The sequence below is a fragment of the Mesoplodon bidens genome (assembly GCF_964165515.1).
Source record: "Mesoplodon bidens genome assembly, chromosome: 2".
Classification (NCBI taxonomy): Eukaryota; Metazoa; Chordata; class Mammalia; order Artiodactyla; family Ziphiidae; genus Mesoplodon; species Mesoplodon bidens.
In genome coordinates, this window is record NC_138177.1 from 83,138,166 (window position 1) to 83,157,626 (window position 19,461).

Sequence of the window (19,461 nt, forward strand, 5' to 3'; positions counted from 1 at the left end):
GGCCTTCCTGTCTGTGCCTGAAGAGTCCCCAGACAGCCTGAGCTCCCCCAGCACCCCAGCCAGCCTGCCCTTTTCACCTCCCCTGCCACTGGCTTTTCTGTAAGAAGAAGCCTCACCCTGAGCAGAACACGGAGTTCTGTCCCAGAGTCTGGGAGGCAGCCGGTGGGTGTGGAGGGGGAGGGCAGTCAGAGTCAGAAGTGAGGAGGAAAAAGGAAAAGGGACTCTTTGATTCCTCCCTTATGAACCCTGGCTCCCACCCGTTGTCAGAGAGCTGACGTGACAGGGCGGTTAAATGACATCTTGCTCGCCACATTTGGTGACCCTTTGTAATCCCCCCGACTTGGCTTCTCTGCTTCGAGACCACTACCGCCTACAGTGCATTTACTGAGAGCCAGTGGATATCAGGCACTGTGCTAGGCACACAGGCTGAGAGTTTATGCTCTGCTGGGATCCACCGTCAAGGAAACAGGGAACAGCTATTGTGGGCGTGCTACAGTGGGTGACGGAAATATAAAATCTCCCCTCTGAGAACTGGAAACACGGCATCTTCAAACAATGGTTACCTTTCTCCTTAGAGGAGCCCCAGCTGCCTCTTCCCATGATGCCACCCAGGCACGTGGGGTGGGGAAGGGGGGCTGTTGAGACTGTGCCTTCTCTGTTGATTGATGGTGTTCCCATCATATCATCCTGCCTGTCCACTTGGGTCCCCACAGGTGAAGGTCAGCAGGCTGGACCGCTTGCCCTGCAGGACCTCTTTCTTTAAGGAAACACAGTCTGGGACCCACACAAAGAGGCAGTGTCTACAAAGCCCCCTAGATGGGTGGGTGAGGGCTCGGTACCCACTGGTGAGCCCCTCCTGGGATGACCGCTCCTGTAGTGGCCATGTTGGAGTCAAGTCCACTTACCAATGGTCTTAATGTGGACGAAGAACTGAACAGATAATTAATATTAGGTGTCAAAATATAATCAGAAATAAAATTTGTGAATTAGCTCATTCTTCCCTACGCTGGGTACGTAAACCAGCATTTGTAGTGGAGCTTTGTACTATTTTCCAATCATAGAGATAATCTAACCATTACGGGGCATCCAGAACCTGATTTTGTCCCCTCTGCTTTTAGGGAAGCAACTGTGTGTGACGGTCCACAGGATAGCACATGGGGTTCCATAAACCTGAATCACCTGGCACATGATGTGATTTATAGGAGTAGATTAAGGAACAGGAAAGAGACTTCAGAGACCTGTTGAAACTGACAGGTGATTTCAATAAAGGCGATGGTGTTTTCAAGGAGCCAGCTCTTGATTATACAGAATATGAAATTATTGTAATACATCCTGATAAAAATAATGAGCAGGAGAGGCAAAAGCCTGGCTCTGGAGGACTTATTTGAGTTTCAAATATCTTTCCCATTGGCAGTTTGGCCACCATCCCTCAGCCCATCTGTGTGCTGGTCTCAAGGGGCCGGAGCGCGAGCATGCACAGGGTGGACACCCCTTCTTGTGGGGACATCTGGATGGCCTAGCTTGGGCGAGGGGACCCAGCGAGTGAGGCCCCCTGCGGGATTGCATCAGCCATGGGCTTGAGGGTGGGAGGAGAGGGTCATAGTCTTGTAGGACAAGGAGGAGGCTCAGCAGAAAGGAAGCACACGACTGATGCCACTGTCACCTTCCCAAACCTGTTTCCAGAAGCTCCCACCCCCCATTGCAGAGGGGTGCCAAGAGGCATGACAGTCCCAGCTGCTGAAACACCATCAGCTTGATGAAGGGCTGTTTTGTTTTGGTCTTTTATGATGGTTAGAGGTTTAGTGAGCCCCTGGACACTATTGTACAGTTTCTCTTTGTACATGTTGTTCTGGGGAGAAAACATGTCCTCCAATCGTCCAGGGCCCATGACTCCCCATAATACAACATAAGCAGAACCTTCTGCTAATAATCACTCCCAGGAGACCTCTCCTTAGGAACTGACTCAACCCAACTTTCCACCAATGTGGCCCAGGGCAGGAGGAGCCCCCACTAAATGTGCTCAGGCCTGTTTGAGCCAACACAGCCCATGGGAGAAAGGCCCACCAGCCACCTGCCCCCTTTCTCCCCACCCTTCCCTTTCTTCTTTTTCTTCCCTTTTCCTTCTCTGGTTTTGCCTCCTCTCTTCCCTTCCCACCTCCCACCGACCCCATGCTCACTCCGACATCACTTCCCTGATCACCTCTCCTGCGATATTGATTTGATATATTAGTCATTACAACAACAGCTAAGAATTCCACTGCACTTCATTAATCCAGAGGAAAACACCATGTTAGCTGATGAGTGCTCTAGGGTACACTCATACATTCTTCCCTGGGTCCAAGATAGTGGAAATTTCTCACTTTCCATTTGTCACAAAGCGGGAGGCCATTATGGAAAGCCACAGTGAGCCCGGGTTGGGGATTGGCAAGGGGAGGGTGGGAACGTGGTGGGCTGCAGTCCATGAAGACATTAGTCACCCATCACGGACTCTGGCAGACCTTGGGCTATTCAAGGACTCTCGTTGTAGAGGCTGAGTTGTAAAATCCCATTAGGGTGGCCAAGACGAGAACAGTGTGACTTTAATAAGGTTAAAGTTTGGCTTTTTTACAGCTTTTATTGTGATAAGGTTCTTAGTCACATGAGGGGGAAAGAATGAGAGTGGGTCTGTCCAAACTTAGCTGGTTAGACCTCAGGTATGGTCAGGCATGGCTTCCTGACAGGTGCCCCAGGTTGTCCTTTGTCATGCTGCGGGTCCCCCTTTCCAGCTACAAGTTCTTCCCTGCATGTCAGAAAGCCTGTTTATCCAACTCTAGCTGCTGGGACTGGTAGGAGAAGTGGGTCCAGGCAGCGATTTTCAGACAGGTAGAGTCCTTGAGACAAGCGGACTTACTAGAGAGAAGCAAGTGCCCTATTCCCTAACCAAAGGCGTCACCTGAACTTGCATTGTCATCAAGCCATCACCCGTAATAGCAGGGGGAGACGATTCCATTCCCAAATCACGGTCAGGTTTGGATGCCTTTAATATCCTCCAGCCTAGAGCACTCTATTGTCCATCTGGATCTATCCAACCTTCAAACGGCCCCTCCTTTGGGAGACCTTCTCAAGCTCCATCCTCCCTTTCTGACCCCAGGAAGAATCCTCATTCCAGAGAGCTTAGGCCATAATTCTCAGCAGCGCCCATCCCAGTGTAATATGTTCATTGTAAATACAACTTTGGTCCCACTAGACTGGGAGCCCTCCATGCAGGGCCCACCTGTGCCTTGTTTAATTTGAGTACCCAGCCTAGTACAGAGTAGGTGCCCATAAATGTTGAATGAAGGTATGAGTTAGCAGGAGGCCCTGCTCTTTTATTGGGAAAACAGCCTAAATGCTATGTCTTCCACATACGGATCATCTTTGCTCACAAAGAATAGTAAAAAGTATAATTTCTTAAAAAAAATTTTTTTAATTGAAGTATAGTTGATTTACAATGCTGTGTCAGTTCCTGGCATACAGCAAAGTGATTCAGTTAATATATATATACATATAACTCTTTGATTCTTTTCCATTATAGTTTATTCAAGATATTGAATATAGTTCCCTGTGCTATACAGTAGGACCATGTTGGGGTTTTTTTGTTTGTTTGCTTTTGTTTTTTTCTTTTTGCAGTACTCGGGCCTCTCACTGCTGCAGCCTCTCCCGTTGCGGAGCACAGGCTCCAGACGCGCAGGCTCAGCGGCCATGGCTCACAGGCCCAGCCGCTCCGCGGTATGTGGGATCTTCCCGGACCGGGGCATGAACCCGTGTCCCCTGCATCGGCAGGCGGACTCTCAACCACTGTGCCACCAGGGAAGCCCGGACCATGTTGTTTTATCTATTTTATATATAGTAGTGTGTATCAGCTAATCCCAAACTCCTAATACATCGCTCCCCACTCCCTTTCCCCTTTGGTAATCATAAATTTGTTTTCTATGTCTGTGAGCCTGTTTTGTAAATAAGTTCATTTGTATAATGTTTTTTAGATTCCACATATAAGTGATATCATATATTATTTAGGACCAGAGGGTGACCTCTCCAGGGTGGCCGGTGCTAAGGATGGGGAAGAATCGCCCGCACCTCAGCTCACACACAGCCTCGCGCCCAACCTCAGCTCTGTAGTCCGCAGCACATGAGCTTGTAATATGGTGGCCGGAGCAGGTGGCACTGGGAGCTCAGTGTGACATATGGGAACTGCCCTTCCATGGTTGCTCCACTTGGCTTTCCTACCCAAGATGTTAGAGCACAGCCTGAGCCACCTGGTGGGGGCCTTGGCCTCCTTGGGGGGTGGGAGGGGCTGTGGATGGTCTCCTGTGTTTGCTTTGGAGCCTGGACAAAGGTGGCCATTAGGAAGGGTCCAAGGACACATGACTCCCATGTGGAGAGGAATCAGGCTGATATTACTACTACTAAATGCATGCTCTGGATGCTAAGTCCTCCTGCAGGGGCAAGAGATATCCCTGGAAACGCCCCTCCTGGCCCCTGGAGTGCCCTCAGCTGCCCTGGAGAGGCAGGTCCCATTTGCCTCAGGCCACTCCCTGCTGGTGAATGAGGCTTGTGACTCACATCTGTGGGCCAGGCAGCCGCAGTTAAGGGAGCCTAAATCAAATGCCAGGCAGACGCAAATAGCATGCTTTGCTTTCCTATGAATAGCCTCCCCAGCTGTTCCACGGGAGGCCGAGTCATGTTCTCATCCAAAGTACATTTGTTCTTATTTACGAGCCCCATCAGGCACCATTGGCTGCCTACCTTTGGCCCCTCAAGGCCAGCTTCGTGTTCTTTGTTCCCTTAAGTCTCACCAAAGTGAAATATTAACCGGTGGTGGGACAAAAGGGCCTGGGAGCCTCTGAAGGCAAGGCTGATGAAGAAGGATACCTGGAGGGAGGGTTGTTCACTGACCTGGAATTTTCCATTCCTCTGAAGCTCACATGACCAGGGCAGTGTTTTCTGCAAGCCACACAACGAAGATGGGTGCCAGGGTGGCAGGTGCTTAGGAAGTGGACAGTGGGTGACCACAGCTGTTTGTAGTATCCTGGTCACTGGTGATACTAATCTCGGCCATGCAGGGGGTGATGGGAAGTATCAGACCCGAGAGCGAAGAGGCCCGGGGCCAGGCCGTGGCTCTGCCTTCGGGATAGCCTGGGGAGCCTTGGGGGAGACACTAGTCATCTCAGGGCTTCTGTTCCCTTGGCTGTAAAAGGAGGGACTGGATGAAGTTCCTTTCTGGGAACTTCCCTGGTGGTCCAGTGGTTAAGTCTCCATGCTCCCAGTTCAGGGGGCCCGGGTTCGATTCCATGTCAGTGAATTAGATCCCGTATTCTGCAATTAAGACCCGGTGCAGCCAAATAAATAAATAAATAATTTTAAAACAGAAGCAAACCCCAAAAAACTCAAAGGCCCTTTCCTGCTTGGACATTTTCTGCCTTGGATGCTGAGACCAGTGAATTCCATTTGTAGCTACTTGTAATAACGTATTTCTTTCTCTTCTATGAGAAGTTATTAGGGCCCGCCCTCTGCTACCTTTGCTTCTCTCTTCTTTCCCTTCTCTCCATTGGCCTCACTGCTGCTTGGCCTCATTCCCTTTATCTCACTTCCCTTATCTTTATCTTAGGGCTGAGGACAACTCCTTCGAAGCTGGAACACAACTTAATCAGGTGTCTTTGAGTCAAGTGGACCCTCACTTGCCACATTCTAGCTCTACTTCCTGGCTACGTGACCTTGGCCAAATGGTTTCTCTGGGTGTCAGTTCCTCATCTATCAAAAGGAAACCATATCAGGGTTTTTGGAAGAATTACAATATCTCATACATGAAGTTTCCTTAAATATAAACCCTTATATGATTATAACTGAAAAGTTGGCACACACTTTAGCCTCTGTTTCTGCTAATAGGGATACTCTCCTCCAATTACTGGGCTTTGGACTGGATGTCACCTTGACCTTTCTTTGCGTTTGTTCCCTGCAAAAAGTATCTCTGGAAGACTTCCTTACAGCTCCCCTGGGCCTGACCTTCTGTGGGCAGAAGGTCTGTAGGTCCAGGGCCAAGCAAAGGTTCAGTCCTCTGCAGAGGTGGAGGTAATATCTTTGGGAATTGTGCGAAGATTTCCTCATCCAGGCAGTTTTCTTGGGGGAATTAATTCAAGTCATGGTTTATTAGCCAGGATTCCCTGAACGTAGGTGTGGGCTTCATTGGTGGGGGTCACGTGGATCAGGCTCCTTACTGTTTGACCTCCTTACTCTCCAGAATCTGGCCTCGTGCAGATTCACGTTCCCTGGGCACTGAAGGTTGTCATGGGGCTCTTTTAGAGAGACATGAACTTGAAACGTGTAGGGAAGGTGGTCACTTCCAGATAGCCCATATGATGCTTTGGGAATATAGTTAAAAATTGCTTCCTCTGGAAGACGCAGTTCTGTGGGTATGTAGAGGAATGTAAACTGGGTTTCAGTACCCACTCACCCCCCTTGGCCAAGAGCCTTTGTGCAGGGCCGAACCTGTCCAACCTTAAGCGCAGTCCTGGCACTCACCCATTAGATTTCAAGTTCCACGAAGGTATGGTCCCTGTCTCTTTCATCAGCAAAGCCTGAATACGTAGCAAAAGGCCTGGCACGATGTAGATGCTCACTAAGTATTATTGAATATTGAATGAATGAAGGAAAGGTGACTTCTAGCTAGGGACGCTTGGTGTATTTGGGGCCCAAGAGCCCTGATGCCAACAGAGTTGGGTAGTTAAGTGCATTTGCTTTGTAATCAGACAAAACTGAGTTTGGATTTTGCCCTACCTCTTAATAGATGCATGATCGTAATTTCTTGGAGTCTCAGTTTCTCCATTTTTAGGGGCATAATAGCACCCGCCCCAGTAGTGTGGTGGTGAGGATTCACCGAGACGACATATGTAAAGCACCTATATCAGTGTTTGAGAAAATGTTGTGTTGTAATTGATGCCACCGGGAGAACACCGAGGACGGCATTCCCCAAGCCCTCCCAAATCTGAATGGCTTTAGGGCTGCCAGAGCCTGGAGCCTTTCCAGTCATTCTCAGTGGGAATCTCAGATATGGATTAGGGTGGCTTGTGGTCACAATGATTGCTTGCTCCTGGCATCCACCCCTACACATTTACTGGGACCTCAAAACCCATTAGGCTCGTAAGCAATCAGTACTTCAATTTCCCAGGAAAGGCATGACTTATGTTGGTTAGATTACAAATATCTTCTACAATTTACAGCTTCCCGTTACTGTACCCCTAGTTGCTCTTTCACTTGGTCTTGGAGATAAGCCATCATCATTTAGCTGATCTCATGCTATCAGCAAAGGCAAGGAAAACAATGGCCTCTCTACAGGACTCTGCCCTCCCACCAGCTCAGGGACCACAGAGCATGCAGGCTGGAGTGGAAAAGTAACCTCCCCAGCTTCTGAGGATGTTCAGCTGAGAAATATGATACACGCACATACTCACTGGTGTCATGTCTGTGTTTTTAAAGCTCACAGCACCATCTGAGAGAGTGCATCAATACATTTCATCCTTCAGCAGTGTTGTAAGTGGGAATTTGTAAAAGGCTCTATAGAGCAGCTGGAGAAAAGTTGGTTAAGAAACTCAGACTAGAGGGAAAAAGTGGGAGAGAATTTTTCTATCAGTGGGTGCATGTGTCTATGGGGCCCTGAAGAGTGCCTTGAATTTATCAAGCCTAAAATTTGCTATTTACAAACATCTATTGGTCCACCCAGGCCAATTGATCAGGGGCTGAAGTGACTTTTCAGGGGGTGGGTGTGAGGGGGTCAGGGGCGGTAAAGGGTGGAGTTCATGGAATAATGGAACGAATGCAGGACTGCAGGTCAAAAAACTTAGGTTTAACCTCGGTTTTGTCCCTGATTGATTATGTGTTTGATTGATCTGGCATCATCTGCCAGTGCCTCTATTTCTCTGTCGTATGCGAGCAGCACAGAGATGTGCGTGTGGCAATCATCAGGGCTAGTGGCTTTGAGTGTGTGCCCAACATGCGGTGGGTGGGAAGCCATGAGGGATGGGACTGTCTGAGCCCTGCAGTCAGCCAGGGCAGGCAGCCCAAATTCTTGTTCTACAGCATCTTTGCGGGGTCCAGGGGACACTTTTGAGAGAAGGAAACAGAAAAGAGAGCTATAGGGGATTTGGGACCTTTTTCCATGGGGGTGCTGTGTTGACGGTTCAGCCAATGAGCATGTCCTTCCCTGCCCAGATGACAGGATCTCACAAGTGTTAAAGAGCTTCTTCCATTGTAAAGCAAGGCAGCCGTGAGTGGAGGGGAGAGAGGAGGGAGATGAGCAGACTGCAGACAACACGGCCCAAGGGTGGATGTTGGGGTGAGACGGTGTTGAGGAGAGAGAGAGATATCAGAGAGGAGCAGTGGTGAGAGCAGTATGCAGGGTGCTCAAACTGCTAGAGAGGGAGGGGAAGGCAAAACTGGAAAGGCAGGAGAACCGGGGAAGCAGAGTGAGCCTTTTATTTATTTATTTTTTTACATCTTTATTGGAGTATAATTGCTTTACAATGGTATGTTAGTTTCTGCGTTATAACAAAGTGAATCAGTTATACATATACATATGTTCCCATATCTCTTCCCTCTTGCGTCTCCCTCTCTCCCACACTCCCTATCCCATCCCTCTAGGTAGTCACAAAGCACCGAGCTGATCTCCCTGTGCTATGCGGCTGCTTCCTACTAGCTATCTATTTTATGTTTGGTAGTGTATATATGTCCATGCCACTCTCTCGCTTTGTCACAGCTTACCCTTCCCCCTCACCATATCCTCAAGTCCATTCTCTAGTAGGTCTGTGTCTTTATTCCTGTCTTACCCCTAAGTCAGAAAGAGAAAGACAAATACCATATGCTAACACATATATATGGAATTTAAGGAAAAAAAAAAAGTGTCGGAGTGAACCTTAAGGCTCAGCAGTTACTCAGCCCAGATGTTAACTGATGTCAAGCTGCTGAAGAGGGACTCTGAGTATCCCCTGCAACACAGGTACTGGAAGACAGACCCTGCCCCCCCCAGGGCCTCTGGCAATAGGAGTAGGCATAAAATTTGGGGGGGGGTAGCAAAAAACAAACAAAAGAAGCTTCAGTAATCAAAATAAATGATATCCCATAGCAATTTTTAAAATAGATTTTATTTTTTAGAGCAATTTTAGGTTCACAGCACAACTAAACAGAAGGTATAGAGATTTCCCATATATGCCCTGACCCTACCCATGCATAGCTTCCCCCATAATCAACATCCCCTGCCAGAGTGGTACACTTGTTACAACTGATGAATCTACACTGATACATCATCATCACCCAAAGTCTATAATTTACATTAGGGTTTGCTCTTGGTTTTGAATATTCTAGGGGTTTTGACTAATACATAATGACATGTATCCACCACCATAGTATCATACAGAGTCGTTTCATGACCCTAGAAATCCTCTGTGCTCCACCTATTCATCCCTCCCTTCTCCCTAATGCCTGGCGACCTCTATCTTTTTACCATCTTCATAGTTTTGACTTTGCCAGATGTCGTATAGTTGGAATCATACAGTACATAGCATTTTCGTATTGGCTTCTTTCACTTAATAATATGCATTTAAATGTTCCTCCATGTCTTTTCATGCTTTGATAACTTAGTGCTTTTTAGAGCTGAATAATATTGCATTGTCTGGTTGTACCACAGTTTATTTGTCCATCATTTACTGAAGGTCATCTTGGTTGCTTCCAAGTTTTGTCAGTTATGAATAAAGCGGCTATAAACATTTGTGTACAGGGTTTTGTGTGACATACGTTTTCAACTCCTTTTGGTAAATGCTAAGGAGAGCAACTTCAGGATTAATGCAATATTTAAAAAAAATAAAAATTCATGAAAAATAAGTACAAATGATCAAAAATTTAAATAAAGACACAGTCTGGCCTTGCACTTGTGTGACTTGGCCTCCTCGCCTTCCTCTAATCCTGGCTTCATGGGTTTTCCCCCAGCAACTGAGCAGCTTTTTGAGGGAAACTTTCCTACTCAATCCATATGTCTGAGAGACTCTACCCATAGTAACTCCAGAATGATTTAGTCTTTATTGGGGTGGAGTAATACTATTAGCGGTCCTAAGTAATTCTCAGATACTTTTCTCATTAGACAAGATTAAACACACACCACATGTACACACATTTTATGCCTGGTGAGGGCAGTCTGTGACCCTCAGGAGTATGTATGCTGGGAAAAGGAGGTGTAAATATCTAGGGGGCAGGAGCGCTGCATGATTTTATGCACTGAAATACTGACTTGGGCCTAATTGTTTGCAAATTTTTTTTTTGTATATGTTCAGCTTCCTACTTCCTCACCAACCGGATATTGAAGGTTAGGGGCACTCCCTCATTTGTGCGTTCAGTACATATTTGTCAAGCTCCTATGTGAAGGGTATTGCTTGGTGCAGGGGACTCAGAGTTACACAGGCCTGACCTAGAAGTGCTTGCAGCCGGATGGGGGACATGTAAGGGACAGTGAGGGGGATGAGGACAATAAAGAATTATTATTATTAACTGGAGTCACAGTTGTATAAAAAAAGAGATTTGAAAAGTAATCCTACGGGATGCAAACTTGCTAGATTTCTAGAACATGGTGGTGGCAGTGAAATCCACCCTTCGTGATTTCCTGCCCTTCAACCCAGAACCTGAAGAGCAGGGAAATGGGAGAAACCTCTAGAACTTAAACGGGTAAAATCTGTCTCTAACGGATATGCTTAGCCATCTGCAGTTGTAAGGCAAAATGATGTATTTGACTGGAGGGTTTAGGAATACTCCAACACTAATCAGAGTGATCTTGGTGTAACCTAAGGAAGATAGGCCTGAATGGGATTGCAAATAAGAAAGCAGGAACCTAATGGCTTATATGTCACGTTACTGTATCAACTATGATGTGACACTGCTTGCAAGGGGGTGCCTACAGGGAACCCACATCAAAATTACCTGGAGATTGTGTAAGGGTAGGTATGGGTGGTTAAAATGCGCATTCCAGGGTCCCATATCCCAGAACCATGAATCAGAAGCACTGGCAATGAGGTCAGGGAATCTGTACTTTAAAGACATACCCCAGGTTCCAGAACAACTATTTTTTAGAGTCTGTTTGATAACAGTCCACTTAGAGGCATCTCCTTAAGGCAAAAGCAACTTTGGAAAGATTGCAGAAGAAGAAATAAATGATGTAGGGAAACTAGGGCTTGTTTATAAAGGAAAATTAAATATGTGTAGGATTGGACTATATGAAGTCATGATGATGGTTTGTAAATATTTGAAAGGAACAGATTCAAGTGGTGGAATCTAGATGTTTATTCAGGTACCAGACGGCGTAAGTAGGAGTAATGGAATGACATAGGCAAAAAGAACTTGGGCTGGACATCAAGGAAAACATCCGACAGTGTAAAAAAAAACTGTTATAGAATCACTTCACATGGTTAAGTCAACCAAAATATCAGTCCATTCAGTGGAAAAAAACAGTTGGGCAGCATTTGAAAAAACAACCAATTGAGAGCTTAAATCTTCTCTCTCTCTTTTTTTTAAATGGTTGTTTTGATGTCTGAAGCTTTGTTATTCCTAAGTCACAGGAATTAAGATGATTCTTAATAAGTGAAAATATGGCTCATGAAAAATGTTTGGGACAGGAAGTGCCTACTGGTTCTGGCTGAGAGCTAGAAGGAGGAGAAGCAGAAAGTTAGCATAAAACTGCCTCCAGGGAGCGTCTTTATGTTACCTTAGACCCTCTGCTGGAAATGGTATGAGCATCAAAAAAAACTGACTATGTGTCAGGCCCTGTGTCATTTAATCTGCACAGCTCCATCAGATAGGTGTTATTATTCCCATTTCATGGCTGAGGAAAGTCAGGCTTAAAGAGTATGACTAACTAGGAAATGAAAGCCTGGAATCTGAACTCTCATCTATATGACTCCAAAGTCCATGCTTTTTCTCTGCCAGCAGGTATTGGGTACAAAGCTCTGTAGTCCTCCTTGGTCTTTCTTTCTTTCTGTCTGTCTTTTTATTTTTTTTTAACTTTTTATTTTATATTGGAGTATAGTTGATGAACAATGTTGTATTAGTTTCAGGTGTACAACAGAGTGATTCAGTTATACATATACACGTCTCTATTCTTTTTCAAGCTCTTTTCCCAGTTTGGTTGTTACAGAATATTGAGCAGAGTTCCCTGTGCTATACAGTAGGTCCTTGTTGGTTATCCGCTTTAAATATAGTGGTGTGTACATGTCAATCCCCAACTCCCTAACTATGCCTCCCCTGCACCCTTCCCCTGGTAACCATAAGTTAGTTCTCTAAGTCTGTGAGTCTGTTTCTGCTTTGTAAATAAGCTTACAAACTCTTTAGTCCTCCTTGGTATTTCTTTCTGTACCTAAAGGTGACAAAGTGTGCTAAAGAGTAATGATACCTACAGATGATCTAACTCTCTCCAAGTGACCTTGTTACTAGGAGGCTCTGTGAGAAATTACTGTATTTTTCTCATTTCAGATCCAGCCACTGTCCACAAAAACTTGATAATTTTGAATGCTAGTAAAATCAGAGTTGATGGGGCAGCTAGTGGAAGGGAATGCTCTTTGGACAAACTTCCAGTCAAGATCTCAGAATCAGAAGCAATAATGACAGAAACGTGTCCTTCCCTCTACCCCCCCCACCCTTTCCTCATCATCCTCATTTTCCACTTCTTCCTCCACCACCAACCTCATCCCCATCAGTACCAGTACCAGGACCACTACCACCACCATCACCTGTTTATGGAGAGAAATTTAATATTATCTATTCAATGTTTGTGAACGGTACTCCTCACCACTCCCAGCCCAAGGAACCCAAATCAATGTCCTGTGCTAGATATTTTCCCTTTCATACCAGCCACACTTTGGAAGCATGAAGTAGACCCATTATGCCCACAGAAAAACAAAAACAGAATTACAATTCCTTACTGCAACCTTTGCAAAAGAACAAGCCGGGTGCCAAATTGCTACGGCTTCAGAATCTCTTTAAACAGATATAAAGCGAGCTCAGCTTTCTTCATGCACCCTTGGGGCAGCTACAGAATCACTGGGTTAAAGAAAACAGTGTCTGGTAAGCCCCAGACATTATGGTGCCGATCTGTCTCTTCACATCTGGCTCTGAGTGGGAGCTCAGAGATGTGCTCTAAGAGGGTGCCTCAGAACCTGCCTCACTCATAGACACATGACAAATAAAATTCTGCAGCGAAGGCTCTAGCCCCACCAGGAAATCTCAGACTCAAGAACCTCCTGACATAAACAAGGGGAAAGGCTTCGTAGCAAGTCAGAAGGCTTGTTTTTGGAAGCTGCAACCTGACTTGGGCAACCATGGTTCTCCACAGCTCCCTAACTGGGGAGGCCTAGGATGCCCTCAGGGGGCCCCTGGGGTTTGTAACCAGCTCTGCTTAGGTCAGAGCTCTGTGCAGATAAACCCCCTTGGGCCTGCAGACATGTAAACAGCTCTGCACTGACATTCAGACATAAACTCAGCATTCACGTGACCAGATCTCGGATCCAGGAGTGCAGAAGACTGGCTGGGCCTCCACCTGTGCCGGAGGAGTGGGACCCAGAGATGGGCTGCAGGATGTTGGCTGATTTATTAGTGAGCCAAGGATGAATGATATGAAAGAGGGGGTCCAGTGAGAAGATGGAACCAGGTCAGACATGGCTTGGAAAGGGAATGTGTAGTCCACTGGGGCTGCTCTGGTAAAGACAAGTTTTACTGACAAAGTAGGAGAGTGAAAAAGAAAGAGATTGGACAGGCAGACAGAAGAAAAGAGGGAAAGGGTAAGTTTCAGTGAAAAGCCAAGTGAGACAGTCAAGTGCCTTTCCAGGAACTTACTGTCATAAGGGGCGAGGGGGAAATGTTCTGCCAGGTCAAAATTACAATACAAAATTCAGTAGATTTAGGGTGCAATCCCAAAGCACTGGGGTGTTTTGATCGATTAAAAAAAAAAAGAGGTTGAAGGTAAAATCTGACTGGGAAAGCACATACTGAAAAAACCTGGCCGTCACTGAGGCCACGTCTCCACTTCTTGATACTTTAGGCAGCTGGTAAGTCAGTGAAGGGAGAAGTAGTTTAAATGTGATCGATAGGAATTTCTCTCTCCTATGGACTGCTTCGGCTTTGGGTCTTGACTTCCCATTCTGGGCATGGCTGGCATGTCACTTGCTCCTAAGTATTCCCCCCAGTCTCTGATGCCTTCAGTCTTGCAAGAAATAACCCTAAGTCCTGGTTTCCCCACATCGTGGTTGCCCTCAAAGGGAGGGATTCTTCCTTCCTGAGTGGGACTTCCAACTAGGATTCCTTGTGTTGCTAAAATAGACACTGACTTCTGAGTGTCCCCCTCTAAAACATCTCTTTTTCCAGCTCTGCAGCCTTCCTGCCCATCATTTTATTTTCTGTTCTCACTAGTCAATCTCCTAAGCAGAAAGGAGCAAGAGGCCTTCCTGGTTTCATTAGAAAACAGGGAGGGGTGTGTGGTGAGGACATGAGAGAAGCACGTAAAGAATCCATAGTTCTTTAATTTCCTGCCAGCCACCCAAAAGGATTATGTTATTTTCTGATTTTAACATTTTACAATTATCTGTCATTTAATGCAAAAGAGGCATATCAGTGAGGTTGACAGTAAAGTGAGTTTCAAAAATTCCAAATCCGTTTCTCACTGGCCTCACATGAGACTGTAGCTGTGTTCCCACAGGAAAAGGAAATCCTCCAATAATTGGAGATGAAAACTCTTCAGGTGAAGAGGTTAAGAAGAGGCCAGTTCTGTGGTGAACAGGATAATGTGTTATTCTAGCAGGATTATGCCTGCCTGGAATCCAGTGATGTGGGACAGGATGATACAGAGAAAAGAGTACAGGATTTGGAGTTAAGCAGGTTTGGGGCTCAGCTGTGCCTCCTATGTAGCGTTACCTATAACATTAATTTAAATTTAAATTAAACCTCTGAGCTTCAGTGTCCGTACCCTTGAAAAGGTGATCATCGTACTTATTTTGTATGGTTATGATGAGGCTGAAATGAGAAAATGTTGTAAAGTACTTGGTATATAGTAGGTACCCATAAATGATGCTTATGCTTACCTAGCAGCTCTCTTTCCTTTAGAGATAAGAACTCATATTGAGGGCCTACTGTGTGCTGCTCACTGGCTACAGACCCTCTGCATGTCATAACAGCTACTTTTTTTTTTTTTTTTTTTTTTTTGCGGTATGCGGGCCTCTCACTGTTGTGGCCTCTCCCGTTGCAGAGCACAGGCTCCGGACGCGCAGCCTCAGCGGCCGTGGCCCATGGGCCCAGCCACTCCACGGCATGTGGGATCCTCCCGGACTGGGGCACGAACCTGTGTCCCCTGCATCGGCAGGTGGACTCTCAACCACTGCACCACCAGGGAAGCCCCCAGTTCTGTTTTAATTAGATATTTAACTTAATTGACTGCTAGTCAATGGTTTCAGGATATTTATTTTTGTCTTGGTGAGAATGGCAAAGGGACCAGTTTTGTGTATAATAGCTCGCTGATTGTCCTCGTTTTTGGTGATGCCTTTGCTCTTACTGTTCCTCCTTAATGCCGTGAATATTGGTCCTCAGAAAGTTAAATATCAGGCCTGACTAGAAGCTGCTTTGATAAGTCCCCTTCTATATTGAAAATGCCCATAGGGACTTCCCTGGTGGCGCAGTGGTTAAGAATCCACCTGCCAATGCAGGGGACACGGGTTCAAGTTCTGGTCCGGGAAGATCCCACATGCTGCGGAGCAACTAAGCCCGTGCGCCACAACTACTGAGCTTGCGCTCTAGAGCCCGTGAGCCACAACTACTGAGCCCACGTGCCACAAGTGCTGAAGCCCATGTGCCTAGAGCCCACGCTCTACAACGAGAAGCCACCGCAATGGGAAGCCCGTGCACTGCAACGAAGAGCAGCTCCCGCTTACCACAACTAGAGAAAAAGCCCGCGCGCAGCGACGAAGGCCCAATGCAGCCAAAAATAAATAAATAAATTTATTTAAAAAGAAAGAAAGAAAATGCCCATAGAAACACTGAAGGTAGGAGAGCAGAGGGTAAGGCAGGGCAGGGGATTCAGGAAAACTGAAGCCCATTATAGAACAATCAAACTAGAACTTGACAATCTGAGAGCAGGTTCCCGAACTACCTTGGGCATGTGGGAGGCTGGGGAGGAGGGTCGGACTGACTCTTCGGCTGTGTCAGGGGAAGGGATATGAAATGTTTTAGCTCAGGATACTTCATCATGGGACCCTCAAATCCTCCCATTTGCTTCCTTCCCTGGAAAAAGAAGAGAAAAGAAAAGAAAAATGTGTAAAGGAAAAAAGTTGCCTGCCATTCCAGTTCTACAAGGATCAAGCCATTAGCTGCTGTAGTCAACACCGACAGTGCAAGTGCACCCTGAGAGGAATTTAGGGTGGAGAAAAACAGGAACCATTCTGTACTTTGGATATACTGGCCCTTAGATAGTTAAGATGTGTATCTAAGGAAACATTTCAAACGACCCCAGATTTTTGCATCTTCCCATCCATAGAAAAGCGCTAAAATCATTAACTTGAGATGTCTGTTCTTTGTGATTAGTGGTAATCTTTTGACGCTTGACTACATGTTTTCCTCAGCAAAAATGTTTATGTATATCCTGGCTCCTTCCTTACCTCTGGGGAGCAGTTCCTCAGAGCTGTCTGAGGGGCTGTCTCCCAGGCTATAGTCCTCCGTAAGTTCTCTGAATAAAACTTAACTCACAGTTCTTAAGCTGTGCGTTTTCTTTCAGTTGACATCCCATTAAGCATTCTACTTAAGTTGAGCAGATCCTTTGCATTCACAAAGCTTATATCCCCAGATCTTGGTAAATTCTCAAACTTGCAAAGATATCCATGGCGTATCATTTCTATCAGGTCTCCTGTTCCCTTTACATTTTCTCACACCTCAAGGCTACACCTTTTAATCTTTCACACAATTTTCCAGACAGATATTTGTAGAGATTCACAAATTGCTTATTCTTAGGTTTTATACAGAGCTTATGGTGAACTTGTTCATGGCACAGACCCGAGTCACTGACAACTTGATTTCCTCTCCTTAATTTGTTCATAGCTCTTATTTTGAGGAAGGAATGATAATTTTAAAAAATCTCTTTGTCTCCATCACTGGCATCAGCAGTTGTAACTCTTGTGGCATCTATTTTCCAGAGAGAAACATCAGTTTTTATTATCACAAGAGGCTCTATGTGAACAACAGGAGATAAAGGATGATAAACCCGTGATGTGATGCAGGTACCAAGCAGGTGGCTCAGCTCACTCACTAACTGAGAGACCAGTGCCCATAAACTCACTTCCAAATAGTATCTATGATTCAGATTTGTGCCTCAGCGAAATTAGAAATTACTATCTGTTATGGGTCTTTAGACAGACCAGCCCATATGAAATACAGGAATGCCAAAGGTCAGGCACTCAGAATCACTTTGTGTAGTTCTGTATCCCTGACTTGGCTAGAACTGGCCATTTACCAAGTGCCCTCTTTTTCACAGTCCAATGTTACATAGTAAAAAGGTAGAAGAGTTGAGGCTATGCTGAGGTAATATATTAATCCTGATACCATTTGCCAAACACCTATTATATGCCAGGTGTTTTCCATTAGACTCTGCATAGTGGCTAAATTTTCTGGGTTTGAATCCTGACTGCAACTTACCAGTTGGATGATCTTAGAAAAGTTACTTTATCTCTCTGTGGCTCAGTGTCCTCATCTATAAAATAAGGATATGAGCAGTGTCTGCCTCATAGGGCTGTTATGAGGGTTAAAGGAGCTTATATGTGTCAAGTGCTTAAAAGAGCAGCTGGCACATGGGAGGCACTAAGGGTCTGGAGTATGTATTCTCTGGCTGCTGAGGGATCAGGAGGAGAAAGGTAGCCTGGCTTTCCCTGAGAGGGGCCTGGAAGGGAACCAAAGAAAAACACACAACCTAAAACTTGCAAGTTAAGTTTTGTTTGGGGCCCTTAACTGAGGACTATAGCCCAGGAGGCAGCCTCTCAGATAGCTCTGAGGTACTGAGCTCAGAGGTAAGGGAGGAGACAGACAGGATATATAGGAATTTTTGCTGAAAAAAAAAAAAAAACAAGAAAAAGAAAACCATGTGGTCGAACATCAAAAGATTACTGCTAATCCCAGAAAACAGACATCCCATAGTAATGATTTTAGTCATTGAGAGTCTCAGCTCATTGAAATTATTCCTTAGATATGCATTGTAACTAGCTTGGGCCAGTATCCAGAGCACAGAATATTTCCTGCTTTTCTCCATCCTGAATTCCCCTCAGGGCACACTGTGTTGGATGGGTGGGTGGGTAGGGTAATTGCAGAGGGTGATGGCTTGATGGTGGGCAACATTTGTTGTTTACTGGAATGGCAGGCAACTTTCCCTTTCCACAAGTGTGACACACAGAGGCAGGGAACCACACAGAGGGATGCCATCACGGACATCATGAATTTTTCACTGCAGAGCTAAGAGTCCAACTTAGCCCTGATCTTAGAGCCTCTTGAGATCTGAAGGTCCAGGAGTCTGCTCTGAGGATGGGTCAGGAAGCCCATCCCTCCAGGCTTGGTTTCTTCAGGGTCTGATGCTCCCCTTCTACCCTGTAGCATGAGGTCCTGTTATTGAATGAAACTTGGGTCCTCTCCACAGTGTGGAGCCCACTTACTGACCCCAGGTTGTAGTGAAGGAAAGTACAGTGTTTATTGCAGTTGCCAAGCAAGGAGAACAGGCAGCTCATGCTCAAAAGACACAAACTCCCCAGTGGCTTTCAAGGAAAGGCTTTCAAAGGCAACATTTGGGGTGAGGGTTGCAAGGGGCATGACTTTCTTCTGATTGCTTGAAAGTGAGGTAACAGGTTGATATTTCAGGAATCTTAATCACCAGTCTTCTGGTTCCAACCAGTCTGATGTCTCCATGCTTGTGGTCAGCATGTAGTCACCATCCTCTGCCTGGGTGTGGGGGGTGTTAGCTCCTGAAGAACAACTCAAAGACCTGCGTCAGATTGTTAGGTATATCCCTTGAGGATGCTGAACTATTTTCTTGAATGCTTTCCCTTTGTTTCTGATTCCCTCACTTCCCTAATTAGTAACTGCTTGAATCTACTCTTTGGAACTCAGGGAAGGTCTAGGAGACTAAAGCCTTTTTCTACAAACAAGAAACAGGGGACATGGAGAGGCTTTTGTATCTGGGAAGGCCCTGCAAGGTCCTGCTCAGTTTTAATCTCCTCCTTTTCTTTGATACTTCTCAATCAGGAGGGGAAATGGGGGCAGGACAAGAAAGAGAATAAAGTTTTGGATAGAGAGGTTAATCATAAATTTAGCAGGGTCACTCGGTGTTAGGGGTACTCGGTTTCAGACCCAGAGTTCCAACATCTCAGTGCACAGGTCTCATCTACAAAAGACCTGAGA